This window comes from Hydra vulgaris, chromosome 01 (assembly GCF_038396675.1).
Source record: "Hydra vulgaris chromosome 01, alternate assembly HydraT2T_AEP".
Classification (NCBI taxonomy): domain Eukaryota; kingdom Metazoa; phylum Cnidaria; class Hydrozoa; order Anthoathecata; family Hydridae; genus Hydra; species Hydra vulgaris.
Window position 1 is genome coordinate 16,733,683 of NC_088920.1, and position 12,383 is coordinate 16,746,065.

The 12,383-nt window shown below is 29.3% G+C and overlaps 1 protein-coding gene across 1 annotated transcript in view; it reads left to right on the forward strand.

Annotated features, from left to right (window-relative positions):
- Positions 1-7,187: 7,187 nt before the first annotated feature.
- LOC136075144 (NACHT, LRR and PYD domains-containing protein 9C-like) overlaps positions 7,188-12,383 on the forward strand; it is a 55,190-nt gene continuing 49,994 nt past the window's right edge. The window contains exon 1 of the mRNA XM_065787487.1: positions 7,188-7,335. The gene's annotated coding sequence lies outside the window, so the exon portion shown is untranslated. The remainder of the gene's footprint in view (positions 7,336-12,383) is intronic.

Here is a 12,383-nt window from a genome sequence, read left to right on the forward strand (position 1 = left end):
CTAAAAAACCAGAAGAATTTGTCGAGTCGAAAAAAGCATTTGTCGTGTACGTCGACCGGCCGGAAAACGCTTCCATTTACGTTACTGCCATAAGAGCGCGAAGCATGGTGGAGGCAATGTAATGGTCTGGGGGTGTTTTTTTGCTAACGGTCTAGATCCAATACATCGAAACGATGGAATAATGGACCGTTTCATATATAAAAATATCTTGAAAGATGTTATGTTACCTCATGCTGAATGGAATATGCCAATAAAATGGGTTTTTCAGCAAGACAAAGATCCGAAACACACTGCAAAAGTAGTCAAGCAGTGGTTTCAAGACAACCACCTATCGGTGATGGATTGGCCGCCTCAATCTCTGGATCTCAACCCTATTGAGAACCTGTGGGAGATCGTCAACCGCAGAATTAATCGTGAAGGTGTTCGTAATAAAGATCATGTGTTTGAACAAATCCAAAAGGCCTGGGCAGCGATTTCACAAAGTTTCATTGATCACCTGATCGAATTTATGCCTCGAAGATGCAAGGCTGTGATCGTCAACAAAGGATTCGCTACGAAATATTTATAGGGAAATACAGCTTGGTCAACATTTGGTCGAATTGCACTAGTTTTGTCCACAAGGAAATCAACTTTTTTTAATACTTTTGATTAATTTATTAATTTTCGTGTACAAATAATGAACTTTGTGATGAATAAAACTTGAAGAACTTTGTCTCTAAACAGTTACATAGTTATTTCTCTATATTGAAATAATGCAGCTCTTTTATATAAAGAAACTAAATTAGCGTTATTTGGTTGCACTCGTTTTGTCAGATACTGTATATATATATATATATATATATATATATATATATATATATATATATGTATGTATATATATATATATATATATATATATATATATATATATATATATATATATATATATATATATTATATATATATATATATATATATATATATATACATACTTGTATTTATATTTTTTTTTTCAGAAAATATTTGAAGAAAGTTAGAAGATGCCTTGGTATTATGCAAGCCGAGGCGATTTAATTAATTCAATCGACAAAAACGGCGCGTAAATCGCAAAAGAAAAAATAATATTTTGAATATTCATTTTGTATTTATTAATAACATTTATTTTAAAATAAATTCATTATGCAACACGTTTTTTAATTTTATAAATTTCCGTCATAATAGTTTATGGTAAATCCCATATAGGTTTTAGGTGGAAAACATCACATGTAAAGGATCAAAAATGCTACACATTTTGAATACCAAATGGGATAAAGTAGTAAATACCAGATTAAGTTAAGCCTCTGAAAGCTTCGATGACTAATTTTAAATTACTATTCAAGTAATTTTTTAGTTAAAAGACTTTTAAAAATTATCATAGAAGCATTCGGACTTTCATTTGTTTAGTATCGACTATTTTATACCATTTGGATTAAAATATGTGGCATTTAAGATCTATAACATGTAGTATTTTCCACCTATATCCCATGTAGGATTTACCATATAATACCCATGTGGGACTTAACATACGAAACCCACATGGGACAAAATAATAATCCCCATATGGGTTACATATAGTAAAAACCCACGCGTATCCCATATGGAACCCATGTGGAATTTACCATATGAAACCCACATGAGACAAAATAATAATCCCCACATGGGTTACATATGGAAAAAATTCACGCGTATCCCATGTGCGCTTTTTCACTGGGTGAGTTTTCTGGTGGCGGTTCATAATTTAATGTTGATGGAGCTATTAATTCATAACATTTAGCATGTCGCTTTTCCTCATCAATGCTTCCAAGACACGTCTTTTCTACTTCTTCTGTAAATTTTTGTTAACTCCGGCTTAGCGACCAGGCTGACCTGGTTCTTTTTAATACACCAAGAAGATCCTATCTTAATTTATTTTAATTAGTTGAAGCGCATCGGCATGATCAATTCAAAAAAAAATATTTTAAGTTGGAAAAAGAAATTAAGTTGGAAAGAAAATCTTGTTGTTTAGACGCTTCCCTTTTTTTTTGCATTTTTTACAAATCTGTCTTAATTGGTTATAATGAAACTAGCTTGATAACACAGTTGGGTAATGATTTTATCGGCATACGTGCTTTTCCCAGTAAATTATACACTAAAGAATAGTGAGATTTGCACTATCATTGACACTTAAATTCGTTTTACAAATATTATAGGACAAAACTATTAGTACTTGTCCAATAGAGGCAAGTTTCGAAGCGATGATTTGATGCTTTATTCTATAAAAGTAAAAATTAAATCAATTTTAAAACGTTTTAAATTATTCTTTTAGAAACTTATCTTTTCAGCTGTTTTGTCAGCTTCTTTTTTTAGCACAACAATACATATTTTTGTGATTAAAATATAAACAATAAATTATAAGCAAAAACTTTTGATTATGCACATTTGTTTAAATCAAAAACTTAACATTCTGTTGATTGTTCTAATTTTTTAGGGATTTCGGTTTGATCCACTAAAAGTTGTAAACACGATGCATAAAATATATTATTTTATGAGAAGTGCAATTAAAAGTTTCTATATAAATTATATCCATATAAACTATATCCGTATATATATCCATATAAATATCCATATAAATACAAGTATAAATGATGTTGTTGAATGACAGCACTCTTCCGCAAGTTTCTATCCTTGGCACTAGAATCTTTTTAATTTAAATTAACAATCCCCAGAAAATTCTCACAGCTAAGTTGGCGTTTTTTGCAGATGTACTCGTCTTAATAAAAAGCCAACAATCTCACAATGTTAAAAGGGGCCTTTTGAGCTTTTAAAGGATGTCATTTTTGCTGGGGTTCTTATAAAAGTTCTAATATTAAAGCGTAAAACTTTTACTAAAAAATTCAGTATTAAATAATTATTGTTTGATTGAAAATGCATGCTTCCGTACCGTAGTCATAACAAAATATATAGAAGTAATAACTTAAAAATAAATAAGCAATTGTTAAAAAATAGTTATGGTAACATTTTTATGGGTTTCAATGACATAAAACTTTCTTTTGTTTTTTATTTCACATTTTCACTTCTAACATAGCTGCGCACAACCACTATTAAAGTTGAAAGTGCTGGATGAAAAAAGATGATATTTATAAAGCAAGATAACGAATAACAGACGACTTAAAAGATTGCAAATTAAATGAATCAGAAAAATAAGATGAAGGAAGCAAATTCCAAAGCACAAATTTTTGAGAAAAAAACTTGACAAATTTTTGGAGCACTAAGGAACAGTAAATCGATAAGATGAATTAAATGAATAGTATATGTATGTATATATATATATATATTTATTTGTATATATATGTATATGTATATATATATATAAATATATATACACATACATATAAATATATATATGTATATATATATATATATATATATATATATATATATATATATATATATATATATATATATATATATATATATATATATATATATATATATATACACATATTGCTACTCTTTATATATATATAAAGAGAAGCAACCTTGCCACGATGTAATAATGTTTAGAGTTCGGCTGTAAGAGCAGGTCTACCTATGTTTAAAATGCAGAGAAAAGTATGAAAATGCAGCATTGGATGATCCACCCCAAATAAAGCAACAGTATTGTAAACAAAGACGGTTTTGAGATTAATAGAGGTAAAAAATTGAATCCAAAGTAATAAAATGGCGACCTTAGGAAACATTAAATTGGCATTCGATTTGATATATGGTTTTCAAGAAAGCTCAAAAGTAAGATTCAAACTTAGAAGACTAAGGGTAGATTACTCATCAAGTACATTACCATTCATAAATATAGAAAGATCTAAATTATATATTGATAAGCAAAAATAAATTTCGATTCTATCTTCTGAGTTAAAGTTCAGCAGCCATAAGAACCTCAGCAAAAATGACATCCTTTAAAAGCTCAACTGCCCACTTTTACCATTGAGAGATTGTTGGCTTTTTATTAAGACGAGTACATTAGCAAAAAAGGCAACCTTAGCTGTGAGAATTTTCAGGGGATTGTTAATTTAAATTAAAAAGTTTCAAATGCCAAGGATTGAACCTTGCGGAAGAATGATGTCATTCGACAACATCATTTATACTAAGATTTGTCAGGAAGAATTCAATAATTTTAAAGATGTTACCTGAAGTATTGTTAGAGGAAAGCATTTGGAAAAGACCAGCATGCCAAACTTTATTAAAAGAATCTGTCAAGAGCGATAATCTTTTGAGCAATTACCGTTAACAAATCAGCAGCAGAACGAAAAGACCAAAATCCATATTGATGACCAAAAAGTAAGTTAGAAAATTTAAGATTCAACATTATGTTATTTAATAATTCAAGACTCAAAAATCTTGTTTATGATAGCAAAAAAACTAATTGGACGGTAATTAAACGAGTCAGATTGGCCTTCAAAATTTTTCAAAATAGGCATAATAGATGCTGTTTTCCAACTGGTTGAAAATCAAGACTCTAATAAGCACTTGGTAATTAGTTTTGAAAGTATAGACAACAGGTTTGGAGAACACTTCTGCAAGATAATAACAGGTATGTTGTATGAACCACAAGCTGTAGAAGAGTTATAGAAGGAAATTACTTTAAATACAGAAGTGGAGTAAAACGAAAGGTGAGGCCTTGTCAAGTTTTACCTTGATACCTGTTGTTTCAAGTAAAACGTGGCTAGTGGAATCAAAAGATAATAACGATAAGATGTTCTTAGCACACAAATTAGACAAAATCTAATTAAACAAAGAAAAGTTTAATAACAGACTTGTTATAATTATAGATACTGTTAAAACTCTCCAGAATTACGAAAAACTAATTTTAAAAACGAAATACGAGATTTCAAGACCTATAATTAGCGGGCTTTGAAGTTAGGCAAAATTTTTTTACAATGGTTTCTAACAGTTGTAAAAAAACTTTCTGCAGAAATGTTTTGCCGAAAGATATGAAAGTAATGATTACGATTGTAAATTGCAGTAGCACAATGAGAGGAAAACACGGAGTAAGTGAGGATTGACTTTTTTTATGGATTCATAATTTTCCAGAGGGAATAAAAGGTTCTATGCCAGTCTCAATCCAAGAAGTTACGTAGGAAGCCCATTTGTCAGAAACTAGATGAAAAATTTTTACCCAAGACTAAATACTAAAAAAAATCATGTAAAAAGTCTTAGTAATTTTTACAATAGTTGTAAAAAATAAAATGATAGGGTGATTCTGATGATAAAAAACATGAGATAATAGTTTTAAGTCGAGTAGAGATTATTCAAACTGTCTCGAAAGCGTGTTAGAAAACTGAGAAATGGAGAAGAGTTGGGCTTTAACGCCTTTAGAGGCAATACTTCAGAGTTACTGACATTACAGTCATGCCATATTTTGTGATGAGCATAAATGTTATCAATAACAACGATATTGGCTAAAGGTAAAAGTTAGACAGCTCAGTCAATTTGATCAGAAATAAAATAGAGTGCAGTTTTAAGATAAAAAAGAGCACTAGAAAACATAAAGAAAATTGATGATGGAGTTAAGATTGATGTGTTGCTTAACAAAAGCTCAAAAAAGAATAGTCCGTAGATTCAAACTCAAATATGTGACTTCTCACGAATGTAAATGCTGGTCCAATCATGTGACTAGTTAAGTGATCACAAATTAAAATAAGATAATCGTCAACACTAAGATTACAAGATGAAACAGCTGAACTTAAGTTAGACTAACAAAAAGCAAGTGGTTCTGGTGAGCCTTGCAACTGATTAGATTCAACAAGAAAGAAATTTCTGCAAAGGCCACAAATATTAGTGAAGGAGAGATTCAGAAAACTCCCGTATGACGATGGTTTTGTGCTTTTTATATTTTTTGGTAAATTAGTTATTTTAAAATTTGTTAAAGAAATTGATTCATAACACAGACAGTGTTCAGTACACGATTTAATAGTTCAAGCAATCACCTCATTACTGTTAATAAACTCTAAGCCGTATCAAAAAGCTTCAAATGTAGCCTCGACAATGTTCACCGAAAAGATGAACAGGGACAACATCCATGCGCACCATGGCTTTGTAGGTACTCTGATACTTAACAGCTGTTGATGGAATCAGCCTCTCGGAGAGCTACCACAGAGTTTGGAAATCTGACTACCAGTCGGCCTCAGAACCCTAAAACTGAGTTTCCTTATTAAGAGATAATAGAATGAGTTGCCAAATCATAAAAACAGGGACACAAGCAAAACCCATGCGTTGAGTCACAAAGAGCCAGTATTAAACAATTTAAACTGGAAACAACGTATTATTAATAAATTTGCGCTAGCCTAATAGATGAGGAGAGGGTGCAAGGCTGGTCAACAGATATAATCTGTTTACTCCTTAACATTTTGTCTAGAAGACCTTCCACAAGACAGTAGCCGGATGCATTTAACGTGCCTAAATTTAACTGCCCAAGATGAGTATTTTATGAGACACTATCTCTATTGTGTTCATCGTTTAAAATACACTCAAAAAAGTATGTTATTTAAACCAGTCTTTTTTACATTGGAAAATGCTACGTAGGTTTATGGAGTTGATCTCAGTCATAACATTAATACCTGATTTTGCATTCTAGAAACATGCAAACCTCCTTATTTACATTTTTAACAATTTTTTTCATGCTATTCTGCATAAAAAGAAAGTTGTGTCAAAATATGACAATTAAGGCGCGCAGAATTATATTGGATTTCCGGCATAGACCGCTTTGCGAAAAAAATATAAAGTGTGTTTAAGCTTGAAGTGAATTTTTATTTTTTTGATGTAAACATTTTTACTGAATAATAAATTAGACACGCGGCAGTTGACCACTTGCAGCTCGGTAAACCTCTTATGTTTTAGTAAAATGTATCAACACATGATGGCATAAATGATGTTTAATTTGAGTAATTTGCTCAATTATGTTTAAATTCAGATGTTGAATAATTTGAGGGTTATTAACGTAAACTTTGCTTTTCAATAAAACTTTTGCTTATTTTTTAATTAACTTAAATAGATTTTAACAATGAAGACGCGTTGCTCTATTGTAAATTTGTACATATTTACTATCTGCATTGTTTATATTTGACAGCTGTCAATCTGTCAGCAAAAAACATTTTTGTACAAAAATTACAAGTGGCGCAAATTTAAAAAAAATTAATCCATATTTGAACAGCCTGTATTTCTGTCACCAAAAATCAATAACATATAAATTAATCAAAATAATGTTATATCTCACGAAATAACCGCCACGATGATTTATAATTTCTTTTTCAAACGCGTTTAAAAGAAAGTTCAATGCAACAAGTAATTTTTTTTTTAATATAAGTTTAATAAAGTTTCATCATTTTTTTTAATGGCATGTTACTTTTCATTAAAAATGACAATTATATCGTTAAGTTTTAATTAACAGCAAGAATTCAAAAACAATATTAAAAATATTTTTATATTTTAGATAAGTCAACAACGCATAAATACAATTTTTTTTTTTTCTGTATACAGCTTATAATTTTAATTTGATATTTTTCATATTTAAAAAAACAGATTGACATTCGAGATTTTTATTATTTTTTGCTTATGTACATAGTCTTGGAATATGATACTAATCTTTCATTTATTTAGATACAAGATTGTTATATATTATTAGTAAGGCAATTATTACGAGTTAACGAGGCCATTATAATTAAATTCAATAAATTCAAATAAATCTACTATTGGGAAATAGGTTTTCAAAAACAAATTTTGACAACACCATTTATCTCAAATTCTATTTTATTACTAAACTCTTTTCACTCTGAACTCTTCCTCGGTTTCTTAATACATGTTACTTATATATAGTCATCAAATTTAATTTTTTCATTTTAAGTGATATCGTTTAAAAAAAGATAAAAAATTCAAAGTATTTCATATTAAGATCTTTATACTGTTATACTTAGATTAAAACTTTTTCTAAATAGTGAATTATTTGTAAATAGCGCCTTCTATCTGCCCTGATCATATATTATTTTTTCATTTATATTAATGATCTTTAAAATGTCTCAAATTTAAAACAGGAATGTTTGCTGATGACACAAACTTTTATCTGTCTAGTCGGCACTTCACATGGTTTTGATTTCTCTACTATCTTTAGCCATAATTATTACCAGAATATGTGAAAAATATAGATATAGATAAATATAGACGATTTCAAAATGAAATCATTTTTTAAATTTAGATAATTGCTTTCCGAGTTATGACAATTTATGTGCTGCCCAATAATGCTTATTTTGGGTCGAAATTTGAGGATTTTTTCTTAAGGATTTTTGGTACCAAAATTCAAAATTTTATTTACTTTTCAATTGACATTGACGAGGAGACTTACAGTTGAGCACAAATAATAAAGTATATTCATTCTATTCTTTTTTGAACAAAGGAATGAATGAATCAAACTACACAAATGGTTTTTGTGATATAGTTGGCCTAGGCGTTGTTTTTCCCTTTTGGGGCATTTGAGTCAAGAGCTATAAAATCACGGTAACAATAGTAAAAATTAACTTTAGTCGAGGAAAAAAAGAGCTTTTTATTATGTAATTAATTGTCAGAGTGAACTAATTCGTACAAACTTATGAAAATTTAGAAACAATATTGGAATCGCAGGGCTCGTTTCCCCCATTTGGGGTAATTGGGCCAAGAGCAACAAAATCTCTAAAAAAGTTCAAATAATAACTTTAGTTAAAAGACAATAACCTTTTCAATCTATAAGAATGAACAAATTCATAAATTTATAAAAATCCTAAAAATATGTAAAAATCCAAGGGCTTGTTGCCCCCATATGGGGTAATTGGGTCAAAAGTCACATTTTTTTTGTAAAAAGCATAAAAATTAACTCAAAAAACAGTTTTTTTATACTATAAGAGTGAACAAATTTATATAAACTTATGAAAATTCTAAAATAATGTAAGAATCATAGGGCTCAAATTCCCAATTTGGGGCAATTGAGTCAAACAAAAACGATTTCCGCGAAAGCCGTAAAAAACAAGAGTTTTTTCAAATTATCAAAGTGAAAATACGCATATTATGAAAATGAAAAAAATATGTAAGTTGGTCATAAGCAGTGGAAACCATATAAAAAACTTTAGTTGAAAACAAGAGCTTTTTCAACCTTTAAAGCATTTCATAGTGTTCATATGTTCCTGAAAGAAAAATGTTTATAATAGGTTTCATTATCATTAAAAAAATATAATAGATTTACCTTTGTTTACATTTAAATAGTAGGATTTGAAATAAAAATCACAAGATTTTAAATTAACAAATACTAAAAAAATTTTTTAGTGATTATACCTTTCAGTGATCATAACAAGATCTTATCTCATTTATCAAAGTCAGATAACAGTGGAAATGTGTAAATACTTCCAGCTTCTGCTTTATAAATAACATTATATAATGTTTGCTTAATTTTTTTAACCGACTTCCGTTATTCTAACAACATCTGCTTTGCACCAAAAATACTTTTCTTCATCAACTTCTTTTATTTTATGAATAACAACTTGCCCAACTAAACTACCTGGATCATCTGATAAAGTCGGAAAAAACTGGACCTTTTTTTGTCTTGCAAGATGTGACATTCTAGAATCCTTCAACTTTCTAAACAAAAACTCTTCTTTTTTTTCCTTAATCAAGTCATTGCATTGGCTTTTTTCTTTTAGTGTATTGTTCCTTTGTTCTGGTGGAGGCAAGTTGCATGTGCGAATGATAGTTACCAAGTTCTCCATCAGCTCACTTGAATTTAAATCAATACGCTTATTTCCAGAAACTTTAGTTTTAAAAAACAACTTCAAAGAACATTTTTCCTCATTACATAACGATAAAAATCTAATTGGTTTTTAATAACTTGCTTCTTTAAAGTATTATTATCAATTTTTGAAGATTTATCTTCTGCTTCTTCTACTGTTATCCAAACTTGTGATTTCAATTGAATAAGCACATTTACTTTATTTGCTGTTTTTAGTGGTTCTTTCTTTTCTGCATCTGCTTTGAGTTGCTGTTTTATTCTCAACATTGAAGTTTTCTTTGAAATTAACTCTACTAGTCGCTCTTTATACTTTAATTTCATTTTTTCAACATTATGAGAAGCTGTTTCAATTAACATGTAACGCTCTTCTTCTGATTATGTATTCAACCATGCTAAGGTTTTGTTTCGGTACCACATTCATACCGTATATGCTTTGAATTTGATCATCTGAGTTCCAATATTTACCGCCTGGGAGCTGATCAATTGCTTGTCTTTCAAGTATTTTTAGAAATGCATGGGAAATAATTTCTAATAACTGTTGCTTCAAGACATCAAATTCTATATTGCCAGTATCCTCAAATAGTTTTTCATAAAGGTTATCTTTATGTATTTTAACATCTCTTGGTGTTTCATTGAGCATTGGAATGCTCAATGAAACTATATATCTTCCTTAATATATCTTCCTTAACTGCCTTCAGTAGATTATTAGGATTTCGCCATAGACACAAAAATTCTTTAATAGATTTAGAATGAATATACAGTGCAAACCTATTACAAAACAAAGTGTTAAATCTATTGCCTATAAAAGGAGCAAACGTACACTTGTCTTCACCTTTTTCAATGAGAAAAGAATTGAAATATCCTGCCACACCAGCTTCATCACTACCTCGTTTGTGGAATGCTTTACAAGCAATGCGTATCAGTCTTGAAGCCCCAGATTCAAAAGATGCAAAAATGTTTTTATGAGCATTACTCAGAGCAATTTTTTCAAATGAATCTAGGACTTCATCTGTCTCAGTTGCAAAGTTTGTTAAACGATGTACCTTGCAAAAAAAGTTTGACATACTCTTAAATTCATTTTTCTGTTCAATTGTTAAACTATCCCAATGTTCTATAACTTTTGGTAACAATAGCTCCCTCATTTCTTTGAACTTACTTTTAAACAGTTGATTGACGAAACCTAAATCTGACATTTTAATTTAATCATTTAAAACAGTTTTAAATGAACTGTTTTAAATTAACAAATTAACTTTGCAAAGTTAATTTGTTCATTTAAAACAGTTGTTTTAAATGAACAAATTGACTTTGCAAAATTTTTTTTCCTGTCCTTTGTGTCTATAATATCACAAATACCATATAACATTTCTGTTAAAGAACTCAAAGTTGATGCAGCATCCTTAGAGACCATTTCTGATAGTCCACATGATATTTGGCTACCAAAATACTATCCAGTTGATAGTATTTTGGTAGTCAACTGAGAGTTTTGATAATGTCTGTAACATTTGGTTGTTCTATCTCCATGTATACAGTTTCCTGTGACTTTTTCAATATTGTCGAACATTTATTCTGATAATTGAAGTTGTGCAAGAATTAAAGCTTCTAGCATAAATCTAGATCTTCTACCTACTGAGGGAAGTTTTGTAATTCCTTTTTTTGCAAGTTTCTCTACAACAATTTTAATAACATCATTGACCTTGTTCATACTGAGATTTAATAATAACAGCTTCCTACAATTTCCTCATCTTCCAACAATTCTAAAAGACCATTTAAACAAATAATGTCTTTGTTTAACGATTCAACTTTTGTATTAAGTTCTTCAACTTCTGACTTTAAATAAGAGAGATTTTCAATTGCAGAAAAGGAAATTGTTTCCTTTGTTTTACTTAAATTATTTTTCACACGGCTTAATTTCTTTTTGAGATTTAATTTTTCTAGACACAAAATTTTAACTTTTGCATTTTTATATTCTAGCATTTGATTAAGGTTATTGAATTCCATTTTTAAAGTTTGAGATTTTCAAATTGTGCTTTTAATGCATCAATTTCTTTTTCTTGTTTTTTCAACTTTATACCTCGATAAAAAATCTTCTTGTTTAAATTTCGAACTTTGTTTGTTTTATTCTTTAGTTTCAATACGGTAAACTTTTTTTCTAGACTCAACAGGCTTTTTGTTTGTTGCTGTATATAGTGCTTTACGCTCACTGCATGGCTTACAATTTTTAATTTCTCTTCACTGCTGGTTTTTACAGCTAATTTAAGTTTTTTATTTTCACTTTCAAGACCATTCAACTGGTTACAGTAGTTTTCCGAAACTTTTTTAAAATTGTCAATTTCTTTGCTCTTAAGAGTTTTATTTTTGACTTTGAGATGTAGGTCTTTCATAAAAATTTTTTCATTTTCAGATGACGTTGATTGTAAAAATGGTTGAACATTTGTTTCAGATAATGGTGATATTAAATTTAAAACCAAAAGTTCTTCTTCCTTTTTTTTAGTGAGCAACCTAACTTTTTGAATCACTCTTTTTTTTTCGAAAACAAAGTAAGGTTATTTTAAGCAACTTGGAAATTGGAAAAGAAGTGTTGTCA